We start from the raw sequence: 15,089 nt of genomic DNA, 5'->3' as shown, positions 1-15,089 counted from the left end.
CTCTAAGACATCCACTACTAGCAAATTGATTATTTTTAACATTTCCACTTTGGAAGGTGTAATTCTTTCCAGTGATTATCTTCATTGGAAAGATGTATCTATGAGACTGAATGCATGGAGATTGCCAAAGCTACTCTAGTCTGAGTTCTCAAAGAATATCTGAATTATTGTCATGTTTCATTCCCACTTTGTAGCAAAGGAAGTGAGACAGCATACACCAGAGAACCCAGAAACTTCCAGCATGATAAAATATTGAAATGACCTTAAAGGCATAACTTATGTGCCATCCTGGTCATCATGCCCTGTGGAATGGAGATTTTAATAAATGTTGCTTTCATCCTGATAGTTAGAATTCACGGATGAGGGAACCAAGGGAAATAAAACTGGGAATGACATATTTTATCACCATTCTTAGTGACCCATTTAGAAATGTTTGCTTCTCTTCCTTGAAGTTTTAGATGGACTAGAATTTCTGATTTCTCTGTGAGGGAACAAACACAACCAGTGTTCCAGTAAATGTAAGTCTATGACTACACCTGGTTAGCTCTTCAAGCTAACAGGCAGGGGAATCTGCCAATGGGCTGACAGGGTTAATTGACCCTGATTATCACAAGGCACGTGACAAAATGTGACTGAGCTTAAGGATTTTGAAAAGACCATTTTGGTACTTCTGTGGCCAGTGTTAAACTTGGGTAGAAGCACCCTCATGCAAAAGAAGTTCTGGCCAAGGGTATTGAAAATTCTCTGTTGTTTTAAGCCTTTTTTTTATTATTATTTTATTTAGAAATTGTTACAGGCCAGTCTCTTGAAAAATCAGATACAGGTCAGAGTGGAAAAAACGTGAAGCACCAGTGGACCATGCAAAGGGTAAATTGTACAAATGTTATTAGTGCCCTCCTGACAGCCCTTCAGTAGTTATTTCTACATACAGAAAGCTGTTTGCTGCAACTCTCTGCCTGTAAGGTACTTTTTGTCTTGCCAGGAAAGCTTGTTTCTCCATAACTCAATGTAATTTTGGTAAAATAGTCTACTCCCCAGTCACAAGGTTGAGTTCATTATTCTCCTACAATGAGTGAATTATTCTCCTAGCAGAAAGATTGATCCACGGATAGGCCAAGACACATAACCCAAATATAAAAGTTTTCTTTTGTATCCAACTTTAAATATTCCTTGAATTAACCAAATATCAATTTAATATTATTGCAGAGAAATCTATGAACGCAGCCATAGTTGATATTTAGAATCTTTTTCTGCTCAGTACATCAGTTTCTATCAGGCTTTTACCAGCACCACCCCACCCATCTCATATGGTTATGGCTAACCTCTGAATGACAGCAGTGGGCATAGGACTGGGAGTTAATTCCATCATGGTATTCCAATATTTTATCTTTAGTAATTGGTTCAAATGATAATCACATAAACTAAGATGGGCCAATTACAGCTTCCACCAAGATTTCAAATGTAGATGCTGGAGAGACAAGGTATCACTGCCTTGTGGATTGTAGGCTGTAGGCACCAAGACCTGAGTAAGCTTCTTTGAGATCTTGCCAACTAAGGCATGAAAGAATGAGGCCATCAGGAGGAGAAATACAAACACAAATAGAACCACAAGATGGATAAGCTGATATTATTGTTTAAACTTCTGGATTTAGTCAGGCTTAAATGCAAACATCTCCACCTGTGGACTTTATAGCTGTATGAGCCAATAAATTACTTTTTACTTAAAACTAAATAAATAAATAAAACAGATTCTTCCTCCTAAACGCATGATATTAGGCCTCAGCAGAAGGAGGGAGATACAGAGATGGAGGATGGAGAGTGTGGTAGTCTTGAGGATGATAGCATGCTTTAATAATTTGAAATTTTATGTGTATAGAAAACAACAACTCATTTTTTCTAACTTGTTTTAGTTTTGTTTCTGTTAGTTGTAACTGGAAAATAACAATGATCCTACATTTTAAATTGATTAAAAAACAAATGTAAATTAGACACACCTCCTTCAAATAATTTGCTCTCATTCTGTTCTACACAAACCACTACAAGACTGTGAGGTTTTGTAGCATTCACATTTGAAATATCCTGTGGTTGTTTTATGTTTTGTTGTCATTTTGTATATTTTGCCTTCCCACTTAAATTATAAGCACCACAGAAAGCCCTACATCCTTGAATATAATCCAGGTTATTAGAAAAGAGTGCTAGAAATATCAACTAGATGTCCCCCAATGTAACTGTAAATGAACAAATAAATATTCTGGTTTATGTATCAGCTTCTTGTGAATTTGGTGTCAATAAACTCCAAAGTCTGGGCACCCTGTTTATAAATTTGAGTTTGTGGACTGGCAGACATGAAGACAATGTCCCTAATGTTTCAAAGACAATGCCATCCTTCGAGACTCAGTCTGATTATTATCATCATTTATAATAGTTTACAGTTAGATATTTAAGAAACATACTTTTAGAACTTGTATTTCTTTCCTATTATTAAACTTGGGCTTTAGTGGCTGCATATTTGAGCAATGGTCAGGACCTACACATATCATCTATAGAAGTAGAAAAAGCTGGTGAACATTAAGGAAAATTATTATAATCTTCTGATATATTTCTCAATATTACAGCAGAATTGGAAATAGGAATAGACTCATAGCAAAACTCACCTTCATGATTATTGTAATATAGGCTGATGTTCTTTGTAGAAGAACTTATCTCACGAAAACAGCAAGCCAGAAAAAAATAAATTGTTTAGGGAATAGGAATTTTCTGTATAAATGTTGCTTTAATTTAAAAAAAAGTGCATGGCATGTATACCCTATATTTTTACTGCCAAATTATTCTAATCAATTAAACTAAATCTAGAAGAGTTTTCCCATTTATTAGTGCAAAGCAATAATAAGAAAGCAATAAAATGACTTTAACCCCTTACAAGCACTATTTGAATTAAACACTTAGTTTTTCTTTTACAAAATAATCATTTTTGTTTACCAAAAATACCATTTGTATTGGTCTGTTGTATGTATTTAATAACATTTCCAGATGTATAATAGAGTAGTAGATAGTAACTTGAAAAATAGTATCTACTAGGTGGGGCACGGTGGCTCACACCTGTAATCCTAGCACTTTGGGAGGCCAAGGTGGGCAGATCACGAAGTCAGGAGATGGAGACCATCCTGGCTAACACGGTGAAACCCCATCTCTACTAAAAATACAAAAAATTACCCGGGCGTCGTGGTGGGCGCCTGTCGTCCCAGCTACTTGAGAGGCTGAGGCAGGAGAATGGCTTGAACCTGAGAGGCAGAGTTTGCAGTGAGCCCAGATCGCACCACTGCACTCCAGCCTGGGTGACAGAGCGAGACTATATCTCAAAAAAAAGAAAAAAGAAAAGAAAAAAAAGAAAGAAAAAGAAAAATAGTATCTACTATTATACTAACTTGAAGAATAGACATTTTTGTTTATATTTAAAATTCTTATTTAAAAATAAACCGCCATGAGACCCAGGTTTTTACAAAATAGACTGAAAGTTTCTGTATACTTTAGATTTCTAGTATTATTGGTTTCAGTGTCTCATCTAAACAGATATAAATAGGCATTTTAGAGAGGAAGTCAGGGATGTTTTTGACCTCTAGTTCTCATTTTTTCAAGTTAATGCTAATGCAGTCATCATAACACATAGACCCAGCACTGTATGATTGATAAGTCTCAAGTAAGGGCTATATTAAAAACATATATTTTTATCTCTCTCTAATTCTGCACAAAATGATTCCCTGTGGTGGCAAAATTTACCCACTTGACTTCTTGGCTCAAAAATAATATTCAGCAGTGGACCTAACAATGAATTCCAAACTATTAATATATTTAAGCAGACTTAACAAACATTTGCTGCCAATAATCACTCAAGATAATAGCCAACTTGATTATATGCTAACACTTACGATGTAAAATAAAAAGTATATCAAATACATTTAAAACTATTATGCAAAAAAGGTTTAATTATTTACCATTGAACTCAGAAACATGATTTATAGTTGTTTAACACTTCAGCATCTTTATTAATTGATCTCTATATTACCCAATGCTCATCATTCTTTTCTTAGAAATTCATAATAACCATTTCCTTAAAGGAGGAAGATTGTATATAACCTGAAGGTATGTTGGAAATTGTCATATCAGATGTTATTGGGTGTGTGTATTTCAGAGCACAATTTAAGGATAGTGTAAATGCTACCATAAATGGATTTATGATTTCCACTTAGCAATTTCAAGCACCACTTTATTGTATAATCAGGATTTATCATGCTACTCTATATTCAGTTCTCCTACCTTCCAGGTATAAGGGAGTTACACACTCTCAGCTCCCTTGCTGTTAGACAGAGATATAACATGAAATGGACCAGCAGATTGTGAGCGAAAGTAGAATGGGTCATTATGGCCTGAAGCATTTTCATCTCTTCTTCTGCCAGGGCAATGATGAAATTGGATGTTAATATGGAGGTTGCAGGAGATCAAAGCCCTCATGAATTATTGAGCCCTTGCTTGGGGTGCAGATACCTTAGAGAATCTCTCTCACCCACAGTGACCATAGCTTAAGCAATAAATAAATTTTGATTATGTTAAGTCACTGAGATTCTGATGTATGCAACTGCAGCATAGCCTGAGAATCCTGGCTTATGCCAGAATTTTATCTCCCCATATTCACGTTGCAAATGAACTGAGAATTTAGAGAATCACTCAGTAAGTGTAAGGGGATCCCAAATACACTGGAGTCCACTTAGAAAGTGGACACAGAGATGATATGATTGAGGAAGACTGTGTAATACTGTCCTTTGGAAGTAAAAATGAAAAGGGAAAATGTTGATTTTCTCACGTTTGTTCAGTATTGACTCACAACTACCTTCAGTATCCTGGAATCATTCATAAAGTATAGAACTCAAAATTCTTGTTTAAAATGATTAATATTAGTTATAATAACTAAGATTTGAAGGAATTTCTGCAATATCAACTGTAATAACCCTGCTGAGAATTGTTACCTAGTGTCTATTTTTGGAGCAAAAACAGAACTGTATTCTTCTCTTCATATATGAGATTTTGCTTTTATGAAATATGGAAAAAGTTTTAGAATGTGCATATATATGGAAAGTAGATATCAGTTTATTTTAAAATATGTATAATACATGTCCTTTTTATTATAGATGGGACTTTTATCGTGTTGGTTTTACCTGGAATAAAGTAAATCATAAGACTGGGCAAAGTTCAAAATGATCCAGAGTAAAAGAAATAGTACTTTCTTTGTGTCAACTTCAGGCAAGGCAAGTAGAGCAGATCAAAGAACTGCTTTAATGATTCACTAAAGCTGAAGTTCAAATAAAACCACAGTAGGAGCCAAAATACCTGGAAATGCAAAAAATTGCGAGCAAGGCGTATGCCTTTCTGAGAAAAGGTCCAGGAAGAACATAAATCTGCGAGGGAGATTGTCTGATAGCACCATTGTCAGCAAATAGCGACTCTGAATGAGACAGAAGCCAGGTCGGGGTTTAAATAAATGGTTGTACAATAGCCACAGTAGGCTTTTTTCAAGTCCTAGTTCTATTGTCATTTTGGGCTAAATCTTGACTTTGAGAGCTATCTTCTCTATTGTAGAATGAAGAACTGGCCTTCAAGATATTTTCCATAGAAAATATTTTATTCTGCTTCATATTTATGGCAGTGCTAAGGACCAGCCTCAGTTATAGATTCTGTTCTGTTTTATGTAATTAATCTACTTCAAGATGTTCTGAAAGAAAGCATGCGTCTGATACAAAGCTGAATAAGAGAGTCCCTGCCCTCAAGTGGCTCACATGTCAAAAGCCATGCAAAACTCAGCACCAGATATCATGGTGAAGATCTAGACTTGATATTGCATTTGTCGACTGACATACTTGCTGTCTTAAAAAAAAAAAAAAATTACTACGCATCATTGTCTAGGGTGATAGGCCTTTTCTACTCACTCACGATCCAAAGAACAGATGCACTTTAATGGATTTAGTGCCCAAATAAGCACTTTTTTTCCCAAGCACTTAATGCTCAAATGAGTAGATCTTTTAAAATGCAACTAATAAAAACAGATAACCCTCACAGTACTCTTGCACTGCCAAGTTTGTTTAGGGAGTGGAGTAGAACCTAAATAGTGCAGCAAATTAATTGGAGGCAACAGTCCTTGCTTCTAAGCTCTAGTTAATAATAATAATTAAACTTAATGACTACCTGCTTGACCTTAGTCAACTCCAGTATTTAGGACCTCAGGTCTTTCCTCATTTATAAAATAAAGAGATGTAGGTCCTACGAGTTTAACAACTTCATCATTTCCAAAGCAGCATTACACATTAGACAAAAAATAGCATGACAACTTATTGAAATTGAGAAGAATTTAGTAAAAGTACCTTTGTTTCTTTTTAACAATAATTACTTATCTGGATGTTTAAAAAGTACCAAATGAAAAATAAGAATAAATTTCAAGCTTTAATTAAGTGAAATGTAGAAATTAGGAAAACAGTAAAATATACTCATAGGATTACAAATTTATAATGGAGAGATAAAATCCTATTTTATACCCTTGGGGTTCTCTTCTAGTTGATATGTATGTGTCTATGCACATGGCACAGACAAATCACAGTAAATAATATTACTCTTAAAAGGTTTTTGCTCAGTCATAAAATACATATAGTGAAAAATTTCCTCCCTTACAGGCAAGCATTCAAAAATAGAATTATTTTCTGCACTTTTGTGGAGGAGGAAAAAATAAATTAAAGTATAAATGTTACATACTATGAGACAAAATGCAGAGGTTTACCAAGAAGGGTTAACTTATAGACATCAAAACATTTAATATTTTTATTAGGACTTCATCCCCAAATCTTTGGGATCATTTTTCATATAACTAAAGAGCAAATAAATATAATTAGTTAGAATACAAAATATCAGGCCGGGCGCCGTGGCTCAAGTCTGTAATCCCAGCACTTTGGGAGGCCAAGGCGGGTGGATCACGAGGTCAGGAGATCGAGACCATCCTGGCTAACACGGTGAAACCCCGTCTCTACTAAAAAATACAAAAAAACTAGCCGGGCGAGGTAGCGGGCGCCTGTAGTCCCAGCTACTCGGGAGGCTGAGGCAGGAGAATGGCGTAAACCCGGGAGGCAGAGCTTGCAGTGAGCTGAGATCTGGCCACTGCACTCCAGCCTGGGTGACAGAGCGAGACTCCGTCTCAAAAAAAAAAAAAAAGAATACAAAATATCAAAGTTGATGCATATAGTATGAATATAGTTAAAAAATACAAATCAAATCTCATAAATGGATACAGAAAGTGGAAGTCATCTTTATTGCCCTGTGCTGAAGGTAACTACCATAAATTTGGCACTATAGCAGTGAACTTGAAAATGAAAGTTGTTAGTTCCTTTCTTTCAAATAAAATACTTCATTATCTAAAGATGATATAAAATGCTTTATATTTAAGCTAGAGGAGATAATATGGTTTCTATTGCTCTAAGAAAAGATATGACATTACTGACTAGCATCTTGCATATTGCCTGATTATATTGAAATAACCAGGAAATACTGACTTTCAAACTGTTGCACAGAATAATAGGACACTGACTAGCTTCTGAATTTTAATGTTTTTTCTGCTGATCTGAGCCCCATTTCTGCACATTGCTACCAACCCTTACTGCCTTTCATTGACAATTAGAGTCATCTATAAATATGGCTGATTTTCCAAGGAACTATTATTGACCTTACTTTGTAGATTTTATCATACGCACCAGTTTGAGGTTGGGGTTATGAGATTTGACATGACTTTATATTTAAGAAATTTTGAGACCTTTCAAAATAAAATGTACTAAAAAATTGCAAGTTCTTTTTATCCTCACTCTAGGAGGAGTTGATAGGAGACATCACTAACATTTTTCCTGGGGAGAAATTGTTCATCCCTCTGGGCACTCTGAACAGGTAGATGTATTAGATCACCTACAGTCTAGTCCACTAACTGCATTAGGGAATGTCAGCATGAGATGATTTTCAGAAAGACTTTCTCCAGAGACTTATAATAGAAGAAATGACATTGCCTTTGAGAGACAGACTAAGAAAGCAAGACTTAGTGCATGAAAGTAGATATATGCAAAATAAGTAAGTGTGCAAATGTGCAAGTGTGCAAACTATGCAAATTATAAGTAATTTATAATAATTAAGATAGATACTTTGTATTACAAATTGTATTGTAATACACACTATACATATGTATGCATGTGTGTATATATGTGTATGGATCTATATATATATATATATACACACACACACACATATATATCCTCTCTCTTTTACTGGCTAGAAACTTGAGACTCAAAGAATTCAAGGTCTTTTACAAGCCTCCACAGTTAATAAGTGACAGATCTGTTTTTCAGAACATCATCAAATTCTGCTATCTGGGCTGCTAATCTCAGTAGAGGATATATGCCAATGAGAAGGAAAATTTATTGGTTATTGAAGCGCAGATATTACACAGGTTTTGAAAACAGATCTGGATTGAATTTGGACCAGCCATAAATTAACTGAGTAGTCTTACAAGGGAAAATAGTGGTTCCAGATAATTAGTGCACTGCCTGGCACTCACAATAAATAGAAAAAATGTTGGAGGTACTGAAGCCTTCCAAACACTCTCATAGGGAAAAAGAAGCCTTTGTCTATGATATACAAGTTTTTATATTCCTCTGGGTATATACTCAGTAATGAGACTGCATGAGTGTTCCTTGCTGCACTATTCACAATACCAAAGACATGGAATCAACCCAAATGCCCATCAATGACAGATTAGATAAAACAAACATGGTACGTATAGACCATGGAATACCATGCAGCCATAAAAAAGAATGATACTAGCTGGGTGCGGTGGCTCACACCTGTAATCCCAGCACTTTGGGAGGCCAAGATGGGCAGATCATGAAGTCAAGACATCAAGACCAATGTGGCCGACATGGTGAAGCCCCATCTCTACTAAAATTACAAAAATTAGCCGGGCATGGTGGTGCATGTCTGTAGTTCCAGCTACTTGGGAGGCTGAGGCAGGAGAATCACTTATACCAGGGAGGCAGAGGTAGCAGTGAGCTGAGACTGTGCCACTGTACTGCAATTTGGCAACAGAACACTTCTGTGGGAGCATGGATGAAGTTGGAAGCTATTATCCTTAGCAAGCCAATGCAGAAACAGAAAATCAAATACCACATGTTCTCACTTATAAGTGGGAGCTAATTGATAGGAACTTAAGAGCACAAAGAAGGAAACAACAGACACTGGGGTCTACTTGAGGTGGGAGGTTGGGAGGAGGGAGAGGAGCACAAAAGATAGGTACTGGGTGATGAAATAATACATACAACAAACCTCTGTGACACAAGTTTACCCATTATAACAAACCCTCATATGTACCCCCAAACCAAAAATAAAAGTTAAGAAAAATGAAATTTGAATTTTTTCCTTTGATTACACAAAAGACAAAACACAACTATTTGATTGTGAAAGCACATGGATCAACTTATGTTATCCTAATATCCTCAAGATGTGAATCAATTCAATATCCCATGACTCTGACTTTGCTATCTCCAAACAGGCTTCTAATTTTAATTGGCTGCTTGTATAGTTGTACCTATGGGAAAAGATTATGATGTTCATATTTACATAAGCATACATGCCTGCATGAGAGTTATTTTTCTTTCTTCGCTTTTTTTTTTTTTGAGACAGATTCTTGCTCTGTTGCCCAGGCTGGAGTGCAGTGGCACGATCTCGGCTCACTGCAAACTCTGCCTCCCTGGTGATACTCCTGACTCAGCCTCCTGAGTAGCTGGGATTACAACACGCCCGGCTAATTTTTGTATTTTTAGTAGAGACGGGGTTTCACCATGTTTGTCAGGCTGGTGTTGAACTCCTGACCTCGTGATCCGCCCACCTTGGCCTCCCAAAGGTGAGATTACAGGTGTGAGTCAGTGCACCGGCTGAGAGTTATTTTTTCATTGCAAATATGGTAATTAATTTGGTGTTTACATATCAGTATTTTGAGCCTGACTAAAGAAGAGTCAGGGGGTTCTTTGAGAAGCCAAGCTCTCCTTACTTAGGGTACTGTCCAAAGTAGGATTCTCAGCTTTGTCATGATGAGGAATGCCACCCAGTGGGATTCCTTGAGGAAGAGCCAGCCTTCTTTTGTCCACATATTTTCTCTCCAGCCTTACCTCCATTCTCATGTGCCAGCCGTCCTGAAGGGCTTGTTGGGCAGCTTACCTCAGTCCTGGCTCATCACATGCACTACTTCTATTTGCAATGGCCTTCCATCCATTCCTCAATTCTGGATTTCTCCTTCAGCTTGTGAACACTTCCCATGCATTGTCTCCTCCAAGATAATGTCTTAGACCTCTTATTCGGGTTAAATAGCCTCATCCCATGTGACTTCAGTCACTTTGCGCGTAGAGCTATTACAGCAGTTGCCAGCTACCATTATATTTAAGCATCTGACAGCATTGTCAGCTCCTTCAACAGATACTCACTTATTTCTCCTTTTGTCGTTTAGTTGGTGACCTCAAAAAATTGCTCCTATGTTATTAATTTAAATCCCCTAGATCCTGGCATAAAATTTTAGACATCTTGCTCATAGCAGAATCCCTAGGACCCGGCAATTTATTGAATTATTAATAAATATTTATTCAATAAATAAAAGATGACATTTATGGTTGTATCAAAATATTAATGAGTATTTTTAAAATTCATAACCCTTTGTTCAACGTGGTCAGCATTCTCTGTCCTGAGTTATTATTAGAACAAAATACTATTTAAATATATTGCTTCTTACAGCCCTTCCCTAGTGAAAAACAACGCATTCATTTTTTAAAACAATGAAACATATGCAAGTCTTTTGCAGAGTTATAACAAAATCAACATCACTGAATGATAGAAGTGGAAAATCAGAACTGAATACAGGGACAGCAGATTAAACAAAAATATGACAAGATGCCCAGATAAATCTCAATTTATGGCAACAGAAATGGACTGACAATTAGATTCTTGAATCACATCTTTGAGTAGATCTGTTTTTCTTTCTCATGAGTATCTCAGTGGCATGTGGGAGAAGGTGTGAATAGGTTGGTTTGCACTCTCTGGAGTGAGACTGCTCAATTATTCAGGAGGTCTGTCATGAAGTAATTGTTTGTAAATGCAGAGAACACAAATGAGTGTGTTGTGAGCATATGTAAATGCAAATGCGGATAAAAGGCATTGCTAATATCTACAGAAGGGAAAATAATTAGCAAATTCATAAGGGTCACTCATAATTCTAATGTTAAGACTAATCCTTTGTTTCTTTTAAGATATTCCCCTAATGCATTTACGATGCATATTCTCTGGTAAATGACAATGTGCTTGAATTTATAATGCAGTTAAGGACGTAGGTGAACATTGTAAATGTTGGGAGGACTTCCAAAGTAGCAGAGGATATTTGGAGGCCGCCTTTGCTGCTCATACATGGTTGAATGGTGCCTCAGGGCTCACTGTCCTGGCTACTGCTGCTCAGGCTTTTTCTCATAATATTATTCAAATCTTGCGGTGGCCAGTGTTGTGAGAACCTTACAATGTGGGCTGACTCAACTCAAGCTTGTCATCCCAGTTCAGAAATTTCTAACATACACTTCAAGCTTTTCTGCCAGGTGAATATCATGTGATGGGCCACTGCTCAGTGCTCCCGAGCCCCATCTCTGAAAGGAAAGGCATCTGGCTGCCAAGGTGGTCTTAACAATTCCATTTTATTGCCCCTTCCCTTTCTATATCTGTTGGCCTCCAAGAGGTTTTCTCTGGTGAATTTGTAGGAACATGTCACCTAGACTTTTGGGATTTTTAGGAAGCTGAGCAAGTCAGATTTTAAAGTTCACAGGTTTCAGCTATCTACTTAAAAAAATATTAGCCTTCGCTGCCAACCTTTCTCACACAGAACACTTAGTGCCTGTGTAAACATCTGCCACACACATTATGATGTCATTGATTAGCTGTCCATCATATTCCATGCATTGTGCTAAGCTATGTGTACAAATGACCTTTCCTAACCCAGATGACTGAGCTTGTGGTGGATACTGTTATTATTCCCATTGTATATATGTGGAAACACACTTACAGATACTAAGACAGTAGCTCCCAGTGAGTTGGCATTTTTGAGATTTGGATCTAGGCTACTTGATTCAAGATCCTAGTGTCTAAATGATCATGCTATAAGATTCCTTTTATTTAGTCCAGTCACCATTATGAATGTTTTCACATGATGCTTATTTGTTACATAATTTGCACAATTTGGAGACAGGCTCAATCATTGATGTAATTGGCTCATATACAAAGTTGGCGATTTTTTAAAGAAATAGTTTTATGTATAAAATGTGATATTTTTCTACTTCTTCGTTTCATGCTGTGATTGATGGATACCTTACATAAATATACATGCAAACACAGACACATGCCAACTATTTTTTGGAGGAATAAAAGCTAGTTGTAAATCATCATTAATTTATGCTTACATCATTTTTCCTTTCTTCCTGAATATATCAATGTTCATTTCCTAAAAACAAGAACATTGTTTTACGGAGTCACTGTATGGTTACCAAAATCAGCAGATGTTATATGGATACAATATTATCATCTAAATCTATAGTCTACGTTCTGATTTTTCCAATTTTCTTAATAATGTTGTTAATGCCTGTTTTTTTCCTGAATTCAGGATCACACGTGTAGATATTGATATGGGTTGGCTGTTTCCCCATCCAGATCTCGTCTTGAATTGTAAAGCCTATAATTCCCACGGGTTGTGGGAGGGACCCAATGGGAAATAACTGAATCATGGAGGTGGCTTCTCCCATACTGTTCTCGTGGTAGTGAATAAGTCTCATGAGATCTGATGATTTTCTAAGGGATTTCTCCTTTGACTTAGCTCTCATTCTTTCTTGTCTGCCACCATATAAGACATGCCTTTTGCCTTACACCATGATTGTGAGGCCTCCCTAGCCATGTGGCACTGTGAGTCCATTAAACCTTTCTTGCTTTATAAATTACTAGGTGTTGGGTATGTCTTTATCAGCACTGTGAAAACAGACCAGTGCAGATATGATGTTTCATTGGTCTCCTTTAATCTAGTCTAGTTCCTCTGCTTTTTTGTCTTCATTGACCTTGACATGTTTGAAGAGTACAGGCGAGCTTACTTGTTAAACTTTTTTCAATTTGAGTTTGTTCCATGTTTCCTTGTTATTAGAATTAGGCTGTGCATTTTCAGCAGGAATAACACTGAAGTGACATTATGTCCTGTTCAGAGCATCATATCATCAAGCACATGATACTGGTCTGTTACAATATTGGTGATGTTAATATTGATCATGATATCAAATGATCTGTTTTCTACTGTAAAGTTTACTATTTTTCACTATGATATTAAGTAGTTTGTGGAGAGATATTTTAAACCATGTAAATATCCTTTTCCTCATCAGATTTTCATCCAATAGTTTTAATATCCATTTATGTTTTTCCAACTCCATCATTCTAATGAGGATTACTTAGAATTCTACTGTAAGAAATAGCTTTGTCTTCAGCATTTCTTTATTCTTTTATTTTTTATATCAGTATGTGCTTTTATGATTCTTTGCTTGTTAAATTCTTTACTATCACACTTTTTCTCAATGCTCAAATTGTCCTAGAATTGAACAGTAGCAGACCCTTCAAACTGATTTGTTTATTTTCCATGCTTCTCTGTGATTTTTTTTTCTTTTGAGTGTATATGATTTTTTTCCTCAGGTAACAGAAAATGAATAATAATGGGAAATATCAATACAAGTCCTGAAAATTACTTTATTCTCCTGGGTCTTTCTAATTTACCTCCTCTGGAAATAGTTCTTTTTTATAGTTCTCTTGATGTTCTACTTCATGACACTGATAGGCAAGCTGTTCAGCATCATTCTGTCATACCTGGACTCCCATCCCCACACTCTCAGTACTTATTTTCTTTTCAGGATTTCTACTACACCATCAGCTCCATATTTTAATTGCAGTACAACCTCTGGGCCCACAGAAGAATACTTCTTATTCCAGTGTTATGATTCAAATTTTTTTTGTCCTCACACTGGGAACAATGGATTGCGCTCTACTGGTAGTGATGTCCAGGACTGTGATGCAGCTGGACACAGACACTTGCCTTATACTGTCGTTATGACTGTGGCTTAAGTAGCTTGACCAACTCAGCATTTGATTCCTTTTTTACCTTCTGGGTAGCCCTGTGTAGACATCACGATTATGCTTACATCTTTATATTTACATCATTGTTAGTATAAAGATGGTTCATTAACAGAAAGAAACAGTCTATGTTCTCACTGAATCATGCAGCTTTATTAACATTATCTTTTCCATTATCAAATGACTTTGCCTCCAGGAGACTGAAAAGAACATATCAAGAAAAGCACAGCATTGGAGAATCTGACAACATGTCATCTTGTTCAATTAAACCAAGTATCAAAAGCATTCATTTTTATGAGACTATTTTAGGAAATTCATAATTAAGAATGAGGTTAAATTATGAGGGGCAAAACAAATAAAAATAAAAATAATATTAAGTTAAGTAAAACAAAAGTTTATTTATCTCCCTCATAAAAAGAATTTCAAAGATAGGTGATGTGAATGATAAGCCACTGAAGGTGCCTTGTACCAGGTTCCTTTTAACTTATCTTGGCCTTGACTTCCCCAAAATAGATCAAGATTCTGCTTGACCTCCATCCTTCACACTCATTCAGCATAAAGAAGATCAAACCCTTATTTCTTTTTCTTTTCTTTTTTTTTTTTTGAGAAGTAGTCTCTCTCTGTCACCCAGGCTGGAGAGCAGTGGTACAATATCAACTCACTGTCACCTTTGCCTCCCGGGTTCAAGTGATTTTTTGCCTTAGCCTCCCTATTAGCTGGGACTACAGGCACCAACCATCATGCCCGGCTATTTTTTTTTTTTTTTAATTTTTAGTAGAGATAGGGTTTCACTATGTTGACCAGGATGGTCTTGATATCTTGACGTTGTGATA

The sequence above is a fragment of the Colobus angolensis genome, unplaced genomic scaffold (assembly GCF_000951035.1).
Source record: "Colobus angolensis palliatus isolate OR3802 unplaced genomic scaffold, Cang.pa_1.0 Scaffold7, whole genome shotgun sequence".
In the NCBI taxonomy this organism is placed as follows: domain Eukaryota; kingdom Metazoa; phylum Chordata; class Mammalia; order Primates; family Cercopithecidae; genus Colobus; species Colobus angolensis.
Note: the sequence above shows the minus strand (reverse complement) of the source record.